The sequence below is a fragment of the Hylaeus volcanicus genome, chromosome 4 (assembly GCF_026283585.1).
Source record: "Hylaeus volcanicus isolate JK05 chromosome 4, UHH_iyHylVolc1.0_haploid, whole genome shotgun sequence".
NCBI lineage: Eukaryota > Metazoa > Arthropoda > Insecta > Hymenoptera > Colletidae > Hylaeus > Hylaeus volcanicus.
Window position 1 is genome coordinate 24947202 of NC_071979.1, and position 15435 is coordinate 24962636.

The 15435-nt window shown below is 47.9% G+C and overlaps 1 long non-coding RNA gene across 4 annotated transcripts in view; it reads right to left on the reverse strand.

Moving 5' to 3' along the window:
• Positions 1-15435, reverse strand: part of LOC128874540 (uncharacterized) — a 151940-nt gene that overhangs the window by 33874 nt on the left and 102631 nt on the right. For all 4 annotated transcript variants that reach the window (XR_008456664.1, XR_008456665.1, XR_008456663.1 and 1 more), the window contains exons 5-8: positions 8539-8619; positions 6621-7694; positions 6286-6514; positions 5926-6005 (exon numbers count right to left, since the gene is read on the reverse strand). This is a non-coding gene — a long non-coding RNA (uncharacterized LOC128874540). The remainder of the gene's footprint in view (positions 1-5925; positions 6006-6285; positions 6515-6620; positions 7695-8538; positions 8620-15435) is intronic.

The window sequence follows — 15435 nt, forward strand, 5'->3', positions numbered from 1 at the left end:
CCTTCGGGCGAAAATACGAAAACCAAGAAAATACGACCGGGAACAGCCACGGTAAACTCTCGAATCGAAAACTTCCGTCTCTTGGAAAGTAGCTGGCGATAATTTCAAGGATTGCCGAAACTGCTGCATTTATAATGAGAACTTCTTCGTTGTTCTCCAAACTAAGTACTTTTGCGAAAGATGTCTACTTTTTAAGACGAGCTTCAAATTTGTCGCTACGATAACGCGAATCGTACTTTGATGCTTGAAAGAGAGGAGACACTCGAGCGCAAAGGGTAAATGCAACGGCGTTTCATCTCGAATTAGCTTCGTTAAGAGATACGCCGAATTTCTTCGGCGACGTTGGGAAGGGTCAGGGCTCGCGTTTACTCGCTGGACGATATTTTCAGACTGGACAGTAGACGCGCAAATGTTTGGCGCTGCCGGTCGTCCAGACGCGGTTACAGGTCACTCACCGAATATAAGTAAACCGCCAGTCGCGACCAACGCTCGAGTCGAGCGAGCAACTCGTTTCGCCTCGCGCTCATCAAACCTCGCCAAAATTCTTTCGTTTAGTTGCGTTTCGACTTGCAATTTGTTCGTCCAAAAATGGAGTCTAAGTCGTACCATTACATTATGCTTCACGTTGGATGAGCACAGGCTTATTCGAGTAACCGTCCGTCGCGGTAGGTTAAAACTAAGTTGCACCTCGTCACTTTACGCGCTCTGTATTCCTTAATGTATGTTTATCTAAAATATACACGCAATTCCGCAGACTTTAAAGGCGTTAAATAGAAACGAGTAAAGATAGAAAACGAAACGAACGCTGTTGATAAATTCTTTATAGCCCATAAAGTCGAGTACTCGACGTATCAACGCGCTTTCAGAGCGTTCGTTATCCAGCCGAGGTCTTATCGACGAGTGTTTCCAAAACTGATCGAACGCGTCGTTTTCGAAAGTCTTCGAACGCGAAAGAAAACATTTTTCGCGGTTGAAACGAGCACGCCGGAAACGTCACCCGCTCGATTCCGACACAGGATACGCGCGTACACGAAGAGGAGGAATGGAAAAAAAAAAAAGAAAAACGGGATCCGACCGCGTGCAAACCACTCATCACCGACCATACTTAACGATAAAAGTGTACCGCGTCAATGACCTTGCGTACACACATGCGTGCGGGCTAAAAGTGCAGGCGGCGAATAAAGCGCGTTTCCATGGCGTGGAAAGCGTCGAATTTCAACCGGTCGTTCCTCCTTCGCGTCACGCTCGTCGAATTACGGATTCCTGGTTCCCCTCGCGACCCCCCGCCCGCCCTCCCACGCGGAGACGATCGACGATCCACGAACCAATCGGCCCGATTTCGATCGCGTTTCGCGATCATGGGCCTTAGCATACGTTCAAAGTCAGCCGATATATTTAACGCGCTGGCTGTCAGATTTAACCTCGTAAAAATTTCTAGCAAGTTGTAATTTCGTCTCGAGACTATCCAAGAATAGATTATTTAAACATTTGTCGTAATATTTAATTTCTTAGTCAGGTCACATTCACGAATCCTACATAGACTTATTTTCTTTACCACCTCGCTTACGGAATTAATTCTTGTAGTTTCTGAACGAAAACTCCTGTCACTCATTTCCGGGCGACCTGGCGACTAACGCGTTAACAAAAATATACTTTTTCGATAATTGTATTCGAACACGATTGCGACTAACGCGACAAAAATAAAGAACCGCGGAAAGAGGTAAACGAGGTGCTTCCAAGTTGGGCTTCTCTGGGTGTTTTCGGCCATTCTGGTTTCGGTTCGAGGCAGGCGAGGCTCGGCGGTCTCCGGTCGGCCATTAATAAGCCACGAGGCTTCTCCGTTTACAACGTCCGGGTCAGGTTAATCGGATTTGCGACGAGGCCAGCGGCGAACTCCTCGTCGAAAAACGGCCCCGTCGTTTGCCAATCGATCGAACCGCTCGCGAATCGTCCAACGCGGAGTCGAATGCCAATTCTGCTGACCCGTTACGCAGTTTCTGGTTACGTCGCGGGCTCTCGTCGATCGAGCCACTTCCATTGCTTGTCATTTTCGACCAAGGCGCGATTTACGTACAAGCTATACTTTTCTAAGTTTTCTGAAGCGACCGAACCGCGGCGTGGACGCGGTTTGTACCGAATTACGCGAAGTGGGTCAAAGGTTAAAACTCCTCAGCTGTACGGAAAAAGGAATTAATATTTAAGGGGTTGCCAAAAAAAATAGAAATAAAAAAAAAACGTACTTTCGGGAGAGACTGTACGCGAAATGGGGAGGGACATTTGTTTCGCTGCTGAGAGAACGCAACGAGGTCCCCCGTGCGGAAGGTTAGGGCCGGATGTCGATGGGGAAAGTTTTGACCGGCACGCACGAGCTCTCAGCCGACCGACGGCCGTCCGAAAGGCCTAACGGGCGATTTGGGGTAGGTCCTGGACGAACCGCGATCCCGTCGAGCACCCAGACCTCGCAAAAAGAGGGAGACACCCGGATCGAAGGGAGCCACGGGATTCGCTTGGAAAGTTTTGTCGTGTCACGCGTCTCCTCTCGTCGCGTTGCCAAAGAATTCGCTGTTGCACGCAAACGTTTCGACACTCGTTAAGAATTTTAAATGAAACTTATTGAAATCAACAACGACAGTGTCTACTTCCGACCATCGATTCAAAGAAAGTAGTTTCTTTTTTCGATACAGATGGAAAACACGGAAGCTACTCCGATCTGGGAAAGCGTCCCTCGCAATGTCTTCGGATTTATGAATTTTCGAACCAAACTTGCAGGACGAATAGAGAAAACCGCGAAGCTTAAGACGCGCGTAACGATTTTATTCTACCGTAAAATTAACATCGTCGACGTACCAAGAACCCGTACGATAGATGGACAATTAGGGTAGCAGCCACCCACGGTTTGGGCAGACTTGGTTGCCTTCTTTTGAAAGAAACGTTGCGGGGTTACCCGTGCGCGGAATCCCATTCTGCGAGCGTTTCCATTCTTCCCCGGTTCGACTAGTAGTGAATGTTTCGCAAGTTGCGGAACGGTGGGGCGCTCGTTCCGGCGGGGAAACAGCGTCTGGTATTAGGAACGAAAAAGGGGCCAAAATCGAGGGAGTCCGTGGGGTCGTTGAAAAACGAAGCCCGTCGAATCAACGCGTCTATCGATTTTTATGGTTTGTGTAATTTACGTGAGTCACTCGCGTTGGCCAACCCATACGCGTCGATGCGCGTTCCGTTCGAACAGGAACGATCCGTCAATAGACAAGGGTTACCATTCAATCCCGGTTCTAAAAGGATTAAAGTTTGCCTTGGTTTTTTAATTACGCCCGGACTCTCCCGTTTGGAAAGTAAATTAAAAGTAAAAAAAAAATAAAGAGGAAGGGTACAGCGATTCTTCGCAGGCGCGTGCATCCGCGATCGCGGCGGGAAAAGGTTGCCTAATTTGGATCCAGTCGACGAATGGCTGCTATCGGTACGGTAACGTCGTTTATCGCGCATGTTTACGACGCGAATATGATATTACGGTCCGCGGTAGGCTTTCGTGCTCGTTTCGAGAAGATCGATGCGATATTAGGACAACGCGGTAGGTTCGCAGACTCGAAGCTCGAATATTTTAATATCTGATGTATTTACGATGCGCTATGGTAGCTCCAGGATGGAACACAGGTCTCTTATTTACAAAAAGAGATATTTATCCCCGATTCCAAAGTATGAGAATACTAAACGTTACCTCAATTCGTTCGAAACCTCAAGATCGACGCGAGTTAATTCCCCAAGTAGCATAAAAATGAAGTCGCTTGTCGGCTGTCGTGGCAACAAACAGCGAACGCAGAAGAGGGTCGCGGGACAATGGCATCGCTCGTTTCCGGGTCGAAAAGCGACGCGCGGGAAAAAGAATTCCTTTCTTCGAGGGATCGATAATCTGTTCGAGTCGCGGTGGTCTACCCTTCCGTCCGTTACGCCCCGTAAACGGAGAGACTTCGAGGAGAATAGTTTGCGAGTTTGTTGCCGCGAAACTTTCTCGGCGCGCGCCTACTTCTTGCCACTTCGCCGATGTCCGACAAAGAATTGAAGAAAATCTCTTTAGACACCTCGAGAGAGACGGAAAGAGAGCGCCTATAGTTGGCCAACTGTCCGACATCGTCGCGTTGACATTGTTTTCGTTTGTGCGTCGCGTAACGGATCGTTTTTAAAGAGAAAACGAAATTGTGCTCGAGAACTGAAGGATTCGATCAGTCCAGAGACATTCTTTGCGTATCGATAACGGACGACTACGTTGTTCGAGGCGTTTCGTTGAGCGCGACGCCTTAAATAAATCGTTGCTCGCCACCTTGGATCGATACGATCGATCGTGTTGACTGCGTCGAGAGAGGCGTGGGGGGGACGAAACGGCGAAACATCGTCGGAATTTCGCGAATTCGACGCGAGTGGCGGGAAGTAGCAGGTTTCGACGAATGCTTATCGCACGGTGACATTCGGTCGCATGCTTACACTTGAGCCACCGACAGGCTGAACGGGTGTGTCCATGGACACAATGGGCGCACACGTTTGCACGCGAAATACACTGTGCCAGGGGGAGGGAAGGGAGACCGTAGAGCCGTGTGTGGCGGTCGTTACACAGGGCCATAATGCACACGGTATCGATCGGTGTTTTTGCGCCGTATGACAACTCGTTACGGAACGCTGATCGAAGCGCGAGCACAAAGTACACAATTACGGTATGTTCGCGGTGAGCGCATCGTCCTGTGAAAGGAAGAAAATTGGCGGAGAGTTTCGCCTTTTCGCCGCTCTTAATTCTCCATTCCCGGTCTTTCTTCCCTCGTTCCAATCCGTCTTTTCGTTTCCACGATCCCTGCCCCCTGCGCATCATCCTTCCTAGCCTCTACGAAAGATGAGAAAAATCGAGGACGAGCCTATCGCGTATACGCCGTTCCACGGAACCGTGGACGACGAAGATATCAGTTCAGAGATTGCAGTACACGAAATTTATTAAAAAAAAAATATATATATCTATATCGTTGCTATACGATTCAACCGTGCAATTCGTATTGTCATTTTTATTCCGCGAACAACGGACCACAAGTGCCCTTTTAATTCCTTCCTCGAAACGTTTTATCCAGAGAAGAATTTTACCCATCTCCGGTTAAGACCACTGTATATATTAGCCTGACGTTTTCTCGCTGATTTGACTTTAATGTCGGGCACCGAGACATCGTTCCGCCGACGTAGCCGCGGGCAAAGGGCGCAATGAAAATATTTCGTTAGATCCCCGGGACGATATTAGCGCGGGAGTTACGGCTGAGAGCGAAAAAGGAAAATCGCGCTATAACGCACGGGAACTGCGGCGACGGTGTGTCTTTGGCGCCGAGAGAAAAACCTCGCGTTTCGCTCAAGTGGATTGCCTTCCTCTCAGAGGAAACGGGGGAAAAACGAGCTGAACGGCGATTGGGGGAGAAAACAAGAGGGTGGATGTTGGGAACCGCGAGATGGAAATTGTCTTTGGTATCCATTCGATTGGTTACCGGTCGCGGCGTAAGTGGGACCGTTGGAATTGGTTCGCGTCCGAAGCTGTTTAATCGACGTCGTGTCTTTTAAGCCTACTCCATTGGAGTTAAGAAGTTAACCCTTTGCACTCTAGGCCTTTCTTTCTGATATCTGTTAGCAACTCGAGATGATTTCTTAGCGTTCTATCGCCACGAATGTTGACCTTAATCAGGCCACTTTTACAATTATTTTATCGACGCTTCGAGTTCCAATAAAATTAAACCTAAACAAACATTACTGGACGATTTACTGCGTCAAACCTAATAGTGAACGAGAGTCACCTCTCCCAAGTGCAAAGGGTTAACCAGACGTAGTCAGAATAACAAAGAACTCGAGGAGGCGCGATTTGAGTGATCGATGAATCCCGTACACCTCCCCTTGGAACGAAACGTAACTTACCCTATGCGTGCCCGTCGCGCAAGAGGAACTCCACTGTCCAGTCGTCTCCATTTCCGGTGTCGAATGCGATGGCCCTGGCGCTGTAAGCAAAAGGAAGAGAATTAGTGGGTCGGTGACGCGTGGCACGCGCGCTCTATCGATTCGGTTTCCTTGCAGCAGGATGACAAGCTAGGGTAACCCGGCACGCTTAATCGCCGGTATATAGGGGTAGGTTCGCAACCCAGGGCAGGTTATGGTGAATCGGAATGCAGGATTAGTCACGAGCAAGCTTGCCTCTGGGTAACGACAGCTGCTACCACCATGTACCGTCGTCGTCATCAACGGCGACTATCGACGCCATTAACCGACGGATATACCTACCCAGCAACGATGGTTAGTGTCATCCGCACTCTACGCGGAGATTCGCGCAGGTAACGCCGACGGGGCCCGCTGAATGCGAGGTGCTTCCTCTCTCTGTCGCTCGCTGGCTCCGATGTTGCGGGGTTTCCGACCCTTTCCAATGAATCTTCGAGAACCGACTGAATGGCGTTCGACGTTATCGAACACGCACCCCTACCCCACGAGACCTCTGCCGTCCGCGAAATTCTTTCTGGAATTTATGGCGCGTGAGGGGATTACTCGGAAACGAAATACGCATCGCGCCTTTTTCTGGAATCAGGCGCTGAACAATTTCTTAGCAAGAAATTCTTACGTACATGTTTACAATAACGCGCGTTATATATGCTGTTTCGAATATATGCTGTATAGAATATATGCTGTTTCGAAGCATCGACGTCGTTCGGAAAGTTCTATCTCTGTATCGTTGATACGTTCCACGACGAAAATTATTCTACTGGGTTGTCCAGAAAGTTTGTACCAATTTTTAAGAAAAACTCAACGGCACGTTCAAATTTTGTAGTATACAGTCAATCCCATGAATATTCGTACTCTCCGTCTATCGAAGAAGTTTGAATTATATGCATATAACAGTTCCGATATTACCAAATGAATGTTTCATAATAAATATGTATATGTGTATAACCTTACATGTACGATATTATTAAATGTTGTTGAATACTCATTCAATATAAAATCTAGAAACAAAAGTTGAACCACATATTTATGAACGAGGGTGTATTTATATGTACATCAACATACTTATACAAACATAAGCTTGGAAATATCAAACCTACCATTTAATTTAAACAAATTTCTTCAATAGACATAGAGGGTACGAATATTTATGTGACCGACTGTATATTTAGCGAATTGCATAGGTACCACCTTGTGTCACACCCTTTCCATCTTTTAAGGGATTCGTACCATATTATTTGTCTTCAATCCTTCCGATATATTCAGACCGGTAACCACCTACCAAAAATCGACACGGACTTTCCAGACAACCCAATAGATTCGCGCCAGTCGAAGGTGGACCAATTTCCACGTAGATGCAAGTCGGTCGGAGCGTAAACAGGTTCGTCGAATGCACGAAAAGAGGTTCGAGCATTTTTTCCAGCGTGTTCCCTCCCTAGTTTCCTGGCGGCGTAACTCTTCTTCGGTTTCGAGACTGTAATTTAGAGCCGTTTCGACGCCGAGGTAATGGAAGACGCAGAGAGGCCCGTAACACCCTCGACGGGTGCACCGCGATCGCTGCTCGCGACGAAGAGGGCGCGAGACAGGGGGCGCTACCAAATTAGTGCCGACGAGTTATAGTTGCTGAAGAGCGAGACAGGGCCGCGCGGCGAAGGCTAATCGTCGAACTGGTTGGGGTGCCGACGTCTCTTCGCGAGCTGCAAGAAAAAAAATATCGGTATCGAGTCGAGGGTAGAGGCTCTGAATATTTAAATCCCGATGAACGGGTGTACACCGTGTTATCATTCATTCTACGGAGGATCTTTTCCACGAACTCGATGAAAGACTTCACGGAACTTACACTTTACTTCTTTTCGATTATTTAAATGTTATCGACTGTCGATTTTACATGTCTCGCAATTGTCGGTTTTAGACACCCTCGCGGTTGTTCGAAGTCGACTAAGTTAGCTCTCTTCGCGCTTTTTATTCGATCCTCTTCGAATATTCGTATATTTTTATATTCGGGGAAATGTCACCCTCTTTTCACGCATTGCACGCATTTCTACTTTTCGAAGAAAGAAATGAAATTGCACTCCCAATTGGTTTCCCAAGCACATGGCGTAAAATAAAATAAAATAAAATACTAAGGGTACAATAAAAAAGACGTCGTTTCTGCAAACGTTAATGCTTGTTTATCATTTATCAGCTTGCTGTGTACCAATTTATTGTTATCGACCTGGCATTCAAAATTTGCACACTAGATAGTAAAAGGTTGTTAGTAACAAGAGCGATTACGTAACTGATTAAAAATTAAAGCTCGTTATAAATTTATTCGTTTGCATTTAACGTAATAAAAGCGACATTACTTTTTTGGTCCCTCTAATAAAATCGAGTTAATTACGGTAAGCCTCGATTTTTTTCTAGCGCCGAGAGCGCAAGCTACAGATACACGTTTAACGCGCATGCCGCGCCGATGACTTTCGTCGAACGCATATATGGGTTCATTGTCCCCGAAGGGTTAAACGGTGAATGTGTCGGTGCATCCTCGGACACCTGACCAACCTAGGCTCCGATGCTGGTGAAAGGCCGCAGCTTACACCCCGAAGCCTCGAACGGTACAAACTGCAACTTGCCGGTAATCGTCTGTAAACCGAATTAAACACGCGTATAGTGTAAGCCACCTATTAAGGAATGCGAGATCTAGCAGGAGATTGTACCGAACGTAACGCGTCCCTCTGCGGACCGCTACGAATCTATTTGGAGATTTAGAGTATAGGAAGGTAGAAAGATCCGGGGGTAACGCGAGTTTCGATGAGGTTGGAGGAATTTCCATTTGTAAATGCTAGTTAGGTGTTTCTAGGTAAATAGAGTTGTAATGGAGTATCCGATCTTTCCGTACCCAACAATAAGGAGTCAAATGAGAATACGAAAGCGATCGACTGTGGATCCGAGGATCGTGGGTTCGAATCTCTGTGCTCTATTAACCGACTTCGAAAAGGAGGAGGTTACTCAATTCGACATGTATATATATATTTTTATTTTTTTTTTATTTTTATTTTTTTCGTTTAGACTCCTACGGTAGTACTCGTGGATGAAGATACACATGGAAAGACAATATGATGGGTTCGCGAGGCACACGTACCCGCGGTGAACGTCTCGTGTCGAGACAGATCTTCCATCGTCACAGAGTAACAACGACATCTCGGATGCCCTAATAGTCCGCGGTCTGGCAACGAAAAGAAAAGGTCCGATGGGCAGCCTGAGAAGGGACAACGGGAGAGGGCGCCAGGTGGATGATCCTCCGATAGACGGTTCGGAGGAGGTTGTCGAGAGGACCGAAGAAAGGGCAGCTCTGGACAAGCATGGAAGAGAGGGACCGGTCCGGACTGGACCGGACCGGAGCAGCCTGGAAGACCGAACAGGGATCCGAGAGGGAAAGGGCAGGTTGGCCCAAAAAGTCGAGCAAGAGTCGAAGAACTCCAGGACGGACCAAGGACCGACGGCGGTTTTCTTGCCCCTCCCTAAACCTCTCGGTTGGCTCTTCCCAGGCGTCCTTTTTCTACTCCGGTTGGCCCTTTCGTTCTATCCACTCGTTCGACGCGTCCTCGTCGCTCCTTCCCCGATTCCTTAGCCGCTTCTTCGTTTCCCGCGGTTCTGCCGTCTCGGTTTGACCGAATGAGCGCACGCAGGTGAGACGAGGAGGCCCACCGCTGGTCCCTACCTGGCCAGAAGAGCCAGGAGGGGAAGACGGCACTGACCTAAAGCAACATGGTCGGCGAAGCCAGATCCCAAAGCGACAAGGAGAGAAAGAATGCGTCGGGTTGAAAAGAGAGCAGAACGAACCGCCGAGGGGAAAATTAATGGCGACGAGCCGAGCGATTTTTTCTGCTCGCCGGTTCGATCGAGATTTCGAGGGGACGCGGTTCCGATCGCGATGCTGCTCGATTCCAGAGGATTCCACCTCCGCTCGAGTTGCGTCTCGAACAAACGGATCGTTGGAATGTTTATCGCGGAGCAAGCGTAGCCGTGCTTTCTCATGGTCTTTTTGTTCCTTATCGGAAAGCATTCCTTTAACAAGTAGGACAACGAAATATCGGTCACGCTTGCGGGCAGTGGCTATCCCCTGATTAGGATGCGAGTCTCGCGCCGAAGTGCTATTCAGCCCTTGACTTTCTCCCGAACCGTCTGGGCGGAAGGGCGCGTTCGACTTCGAGGGCGATCGGATTTTTTCTTAGCGCGTCAGTTTTGCTCTCGTAACGGGCATCCTTGGCACGCATCGAACCTCGCCGAGGAAGAAACGTGTCAAGGAGACGCCGTAAACGAGGGGGTGAAGACAGGAGCGCCGCTAGGGTTAGCGTCACCCGGTGGCGGTAACTCCCATGGCGCCACCCTCATGAATTTCCTCGCGAAACGGACCTCGCGATAATGTCTAGGTACTCGAGTTGTTCGTAAATCGGTCAACCAGCGAACTTAAACTTTCCAGATCGAAACCCACACCTTTGGGAATCAGCTCCTCTTTTGATAACAGTGTTGCGAGATTTCAAACGCTGACACAGGATGCTTAGAGATGTATATAGATATAGTTCGTTGCTTAGAAGTTGGCGAGGCAGTTATTGGCTGAATCCGTTACATCTACAAAGTTACCGAGTAACAAAGACTGCGAACGAGCTTTATCGAGATAAACTGAGAAAGCAATGATAACTATTGGCGTAGACATATGTAAGAAAAATCAAAGAGTTCGAGACGTGTAAGATACATTTTGCAATTAACGCGTTGAGGACCACGTCACCCACATATAGGTGACAAGAATTGTCACCATGCAAATAAATACATTTTGAAGGTGAGATGTTAAAGAAAGTGAATCTAGGTAGGTCTGATAAAATTTAGGGGGGTGGTAAATATAATATTTAATGGTATCAAAATAAAATTATTATTAGTCTGGCAACCAACATGTTAACCGACAATGTAGCGTGAGTGCTCGAAAGAAAAAGGACTCCTAGAGGACCAAAGACCGAACGACGTAACCCCTTTACTTGCCCTCTCTTCAGTTCGTAGGTGCCTCGCCAACTCCTGAGGAATATACGAAACCTCCCACCGATCTTCTACCAAGCGACCAATTGGAATTTTTTCGCGAACGAAAATTTTGGCGTCAACCCTTTGTGACGCCACTGGGTGAAGTTTCTTTGGAAGGAGAGACCGGTCCCCGCTGGGAACGGAAGAACCGCCGAGGACGCATTGTTTCAGCGCGACAGATGGCGCCACCTGCGCAAGGACTCGCGTCGCAAAGGGTCGCCGCAGAAGCGGCGCATCGCCCGGTGCAAATAGAATTTCAAGAGTCGCGCATTAAACGCTTTATGTCGCTGGCGCGCAACCTTTTACGACCTCGCGGACCGTCTCTATGGTAATACGGCGAGGACCTTTTGAAAGCCGCTGCGAAAGTAACGCGATACCCTCGCGAAACTTCAGCTGCTGGATAAATAAAGAATGTTTACGGATTTTTCCTTTTTTTTTTTTTTTTTTTTTACACCCGAGAGAGAAGAGCGGTTGAGCTTAATAAAACCCGGGTCCCTGGCGCCCGCAGTTCTCCGATTCAAGGGCTCGTCGATGGCTCGGGAGGGCCACCCTCCCACGCAACGCGTGTAGATTTCTTGCTTTTCGCGGAAACGTGCTTTGAACGGAGATGAATCGACCCTTAAACGGTGGATACGTTTGCCAGTCGCGGCACGAATAAACGTATTCGACCCTCGAGGTCCTCTGCGTGAAACTTCGCGAAGATTCAAAGAAGACCTTGTCGCTGTCTCGAGGTATGTAAACGAGGAGGACGAAGAGGAGGAAGAATCTCGTTTGGACCATCGAAATCCAGCGAGAGTTTGGAACGGTGCCCAACGTTCCGATGACCCAATTCGAGAGAATTGCGGTTTCAAGGGTGGCGAGCGAAGGAAATGGATTCCCGTGAACTACAAACCGGGTAGGAACGATGGTCTCGGCGGCCGTCCAAGAGTAGGCGAGTACGAGCTAGTAATTATCGCGCGAGAATGCACGCGGTACGTCAGGTGGTCGCGGTTGATTCTATCGCGAAATGTGATTGACCTCGTGAAATTTCCGTGTACCACTCTGCAGGAGCTTACAACGAACGGGCCGAAGAACGATACGTGGAACGGCAGGTTGATATCTCAGCTTCCTACTTCCACTTTGCTTGATGGTTTCTGTTTTGTTTTCAACATTTCATGTTTTTCCCACTGTGAGATATTTGGTGGTTGGTTCTATCGGTGGAAGCGTTTGGTACTCCCTAATGCACGTATCTGCTTTCAGTGCGTCCCCTTTACTGGAAAAGTATGGTGTGTATGCATATGGGACACGTATACCTGGTCTATGGTTTCTCTGTTGTAGGACAAGGCTTTTAACCACCTCTTTCAAATGTCTATTAACCCTCAAACGACGGAAAGTCGAGTAACGAAGCTTTTGGCGAGGAACTCTCGCGCAACGACTCTGCAGACAGAAGCATCGGGATCGCAGGCGTTGTAACTGCCCTAAATTAAGGCTTCTACCCTAGCACTGGAACTTCTCAGCGCTCGAACCTGCTTAGATCTCTAGTTTAAAACTAAACGGATGCATCGTTGCGTTTGCAAATGAGATTTATTATTAGCTAAACGACGGGCTCCGCGGATTCTGTGGGAGCCAGCAAGGACGAGGGTTTTTACCGGCTATACCAGATCTCTATCAACTTTCGTAGGATGGAAAGTCGATAGCACGAGCGAGCCGAAAGAGGATCGACGAGTCGGGGACTGAAAGAAGGCATGGAAGGCACCGCCAGAGAGAGAATCGGCGAGTACGCGAACAGGCGAACTACTTTTTGTCGATCTTCTCCTCTGCGTACGTCCTGCCGCGTCGGGCCATCCTTCGCTCACAGCCTCCCCTCGGCGTGCCGTCCTCTCTCTCTTCTTCCTCGAGTCGTTGCACTTCTCCGGGTGGCGGAGACTCTGCACCCGATCCGGCACGCCGCCCAGGCTTTGGTCTCCACTCTTCTATTTCTCTAGATTTCAAAGCGCTCAAACAGGTTTCAAAATCCCGCCCGCGAAAAAATCCCTGCTCCTCCCTCTCCCGTTCCGTTGCCTCCCTCTATCCTTCGTCGTCATCGTCGTCGTAGTCCTCTCCTCGCGATCCCAGCGACCTCGTTGAAGGCCGTACATCATCGATTCGCGGCGTGGCATCGAGTAACTTTTCGTCACCGACATTATTCTCTGTCCCGAGACACTCGACTGCCTTCTTTCTCCTATTACAGCCAGCCCTCGACTTTCGCACGCTCTATTGTCGGTTGCTGGATAGTTGGCGAGGCAGCTCAATTGGCTGTCGCGTAACGGCGACACCTCTACCCGAGCCCATTCTTGGTATTGGCCGGGTCGAAACACGCATTTTCTATATTGGCCGAGGTAAAAGCTAGCGCGTGACGAACACCGTGAATACGATAGAGCTAGAGAGCAATAGTAACTATTCGCGTAACGTTAACCCTCAGACACCCGACGCTCGCACGAACGATGGAGCCAAGTCACTGTTTGGGCATCAGAATACGAGTATGCGTAGTATACGAGTATTAAAACGTCAAGACTTTGAGATTTCGAAATACGAATAAAGCCTTCATGCATTTTGACAAATTTTTGACTATCGTGGTTGAATGTGATTCCAATTGTATCTCAAGTACATAGGGCAATTCAGAAAAAACACGGTACGCTATAGAAATCTTTATCAAGAAAAGAAAAAAAAAGGTGGTATTCAAGCAACTCTTGACAAGTTTATAAAGAAACCACCGGAAACCATTTAAACAAGCCTCTTCAACTTCGTTATGTATTCATCATTGTATTCTTCAATGATAAACAAATACTTTGAAACACAGTTTTTGGTGCATATTCTTTTACATCCCTCTACTTTCGAACATTCAACAATCTCACACACTTTCAGGAACCAAATTGTGTGCGAAAGTCGAGTTTCTTCTACAGGGTGATACTTCGGTGACCATCTCCTCGTCGTCTAATTCAGAATGTAGAGGTGTCGGAGTCGAGGGGCGATCGCAGCGAGCAAAGGAATCGCAAAATTCGAAGTTGAAAATTCAGGGAAGGAGGTAAAAGAAGGAAAAGCGGGGGAGGGTGGGGGTGTAGCGACGAGGAGAGGAAACAACGCCAATTTAAGCCACGCGCATCGTTCTGGCTTCGTATTTAGGTGGATAATCGGCTTACCGAGGCGGTCTGTCGACCAGCCCACTTTCAGCGCACCGTCTCCGAGTTATTTTGCGCCCTGTGAAACGACGGATCGCCTCCGAACGCTTCAAAAAGAATACGTGATATCTACCTAAAAATCATTTTTGAAAAGGAAATCCTCGCTGGCGCCCAGAAAATTATCGCCGATGATTACGTCGAACCGATGCATATTTTTGTCGATTCATTTCGTTCATCGTACGCGAGCCTCGCAGCTGATCTAATTTTCGCGTTCGGTTTGGAAATGCCGTGGTGGAAGACGCGGCTTCGTGTATGTTAATTCGATTTCGAGCTAAGCCTTAAATTTAACTGGTTTCGAAGTTCGATTCCGGAATGAGCTGCGACAAACGTTCCTCGGGCGAACGAAAACCCTTTTTGGACACGATCCGGGAGCGTGTAACGCGAACTCGACAATTAATTTCCTCGATAATGTAGGCTCGCGGTGGACGAGCTCGATCGATGCGATTTACTCGCTTCTATTTGTTCCGTGTCTATTTGTTAGCGATACTATTACCATTATTATTAAACAATTAAGCGGCTTATTCGACGCATGTAACAGCAAACAAGTTACGCGATTCGTTCGCGCACGGTGAGCTATCGCGGTGGCATTAGAATTTACGTCGGATGTTCGCGATTCGACGAGAAATCTGGACTGGATAAAAGGACGAATTTGTCAAATATTGCACTAAAAGGTACGATACGAAGATATGTAGGTTGGATACACGTTGCGCGGTCTACCTGAAAATCTGCTACTTTAGAATTAAAGGAAAAGCCATTCGATTAACGATGAATAAAAAATTTCAAAAGCGAAGCCTTTAGAAGCTATTGCAACGGGGGATTCAGGACATAAAAAACAATAGAAAATGTTCGTATAAACGCGTGGTCTAATCGACCTACTTCCTCTCGAGTTATAGCCATTTTTGTAGCGCAAGGAATGCGCAGCTGCGTGCTTTTACAGCGAGCGCTCGACATGGTCACTTCAGCCCAAATACAATTCCGCGGATGTTTTGTAACAGAGTTTCTCCGCACAAGCCCAACTTAATCAAACGTTTCGAGGGCCAACGAAACTTACATTTGCATAGTTGATAGCTCGAATGCAACGTTACGATCTGAATTATTCAATGAGATGTTTTCGCGACGAGCCCAAACAAAAGTGACGCGTAACTCTCGCACGCGGAGATTTTATTCGTCGTTTATTATTCGAACACAG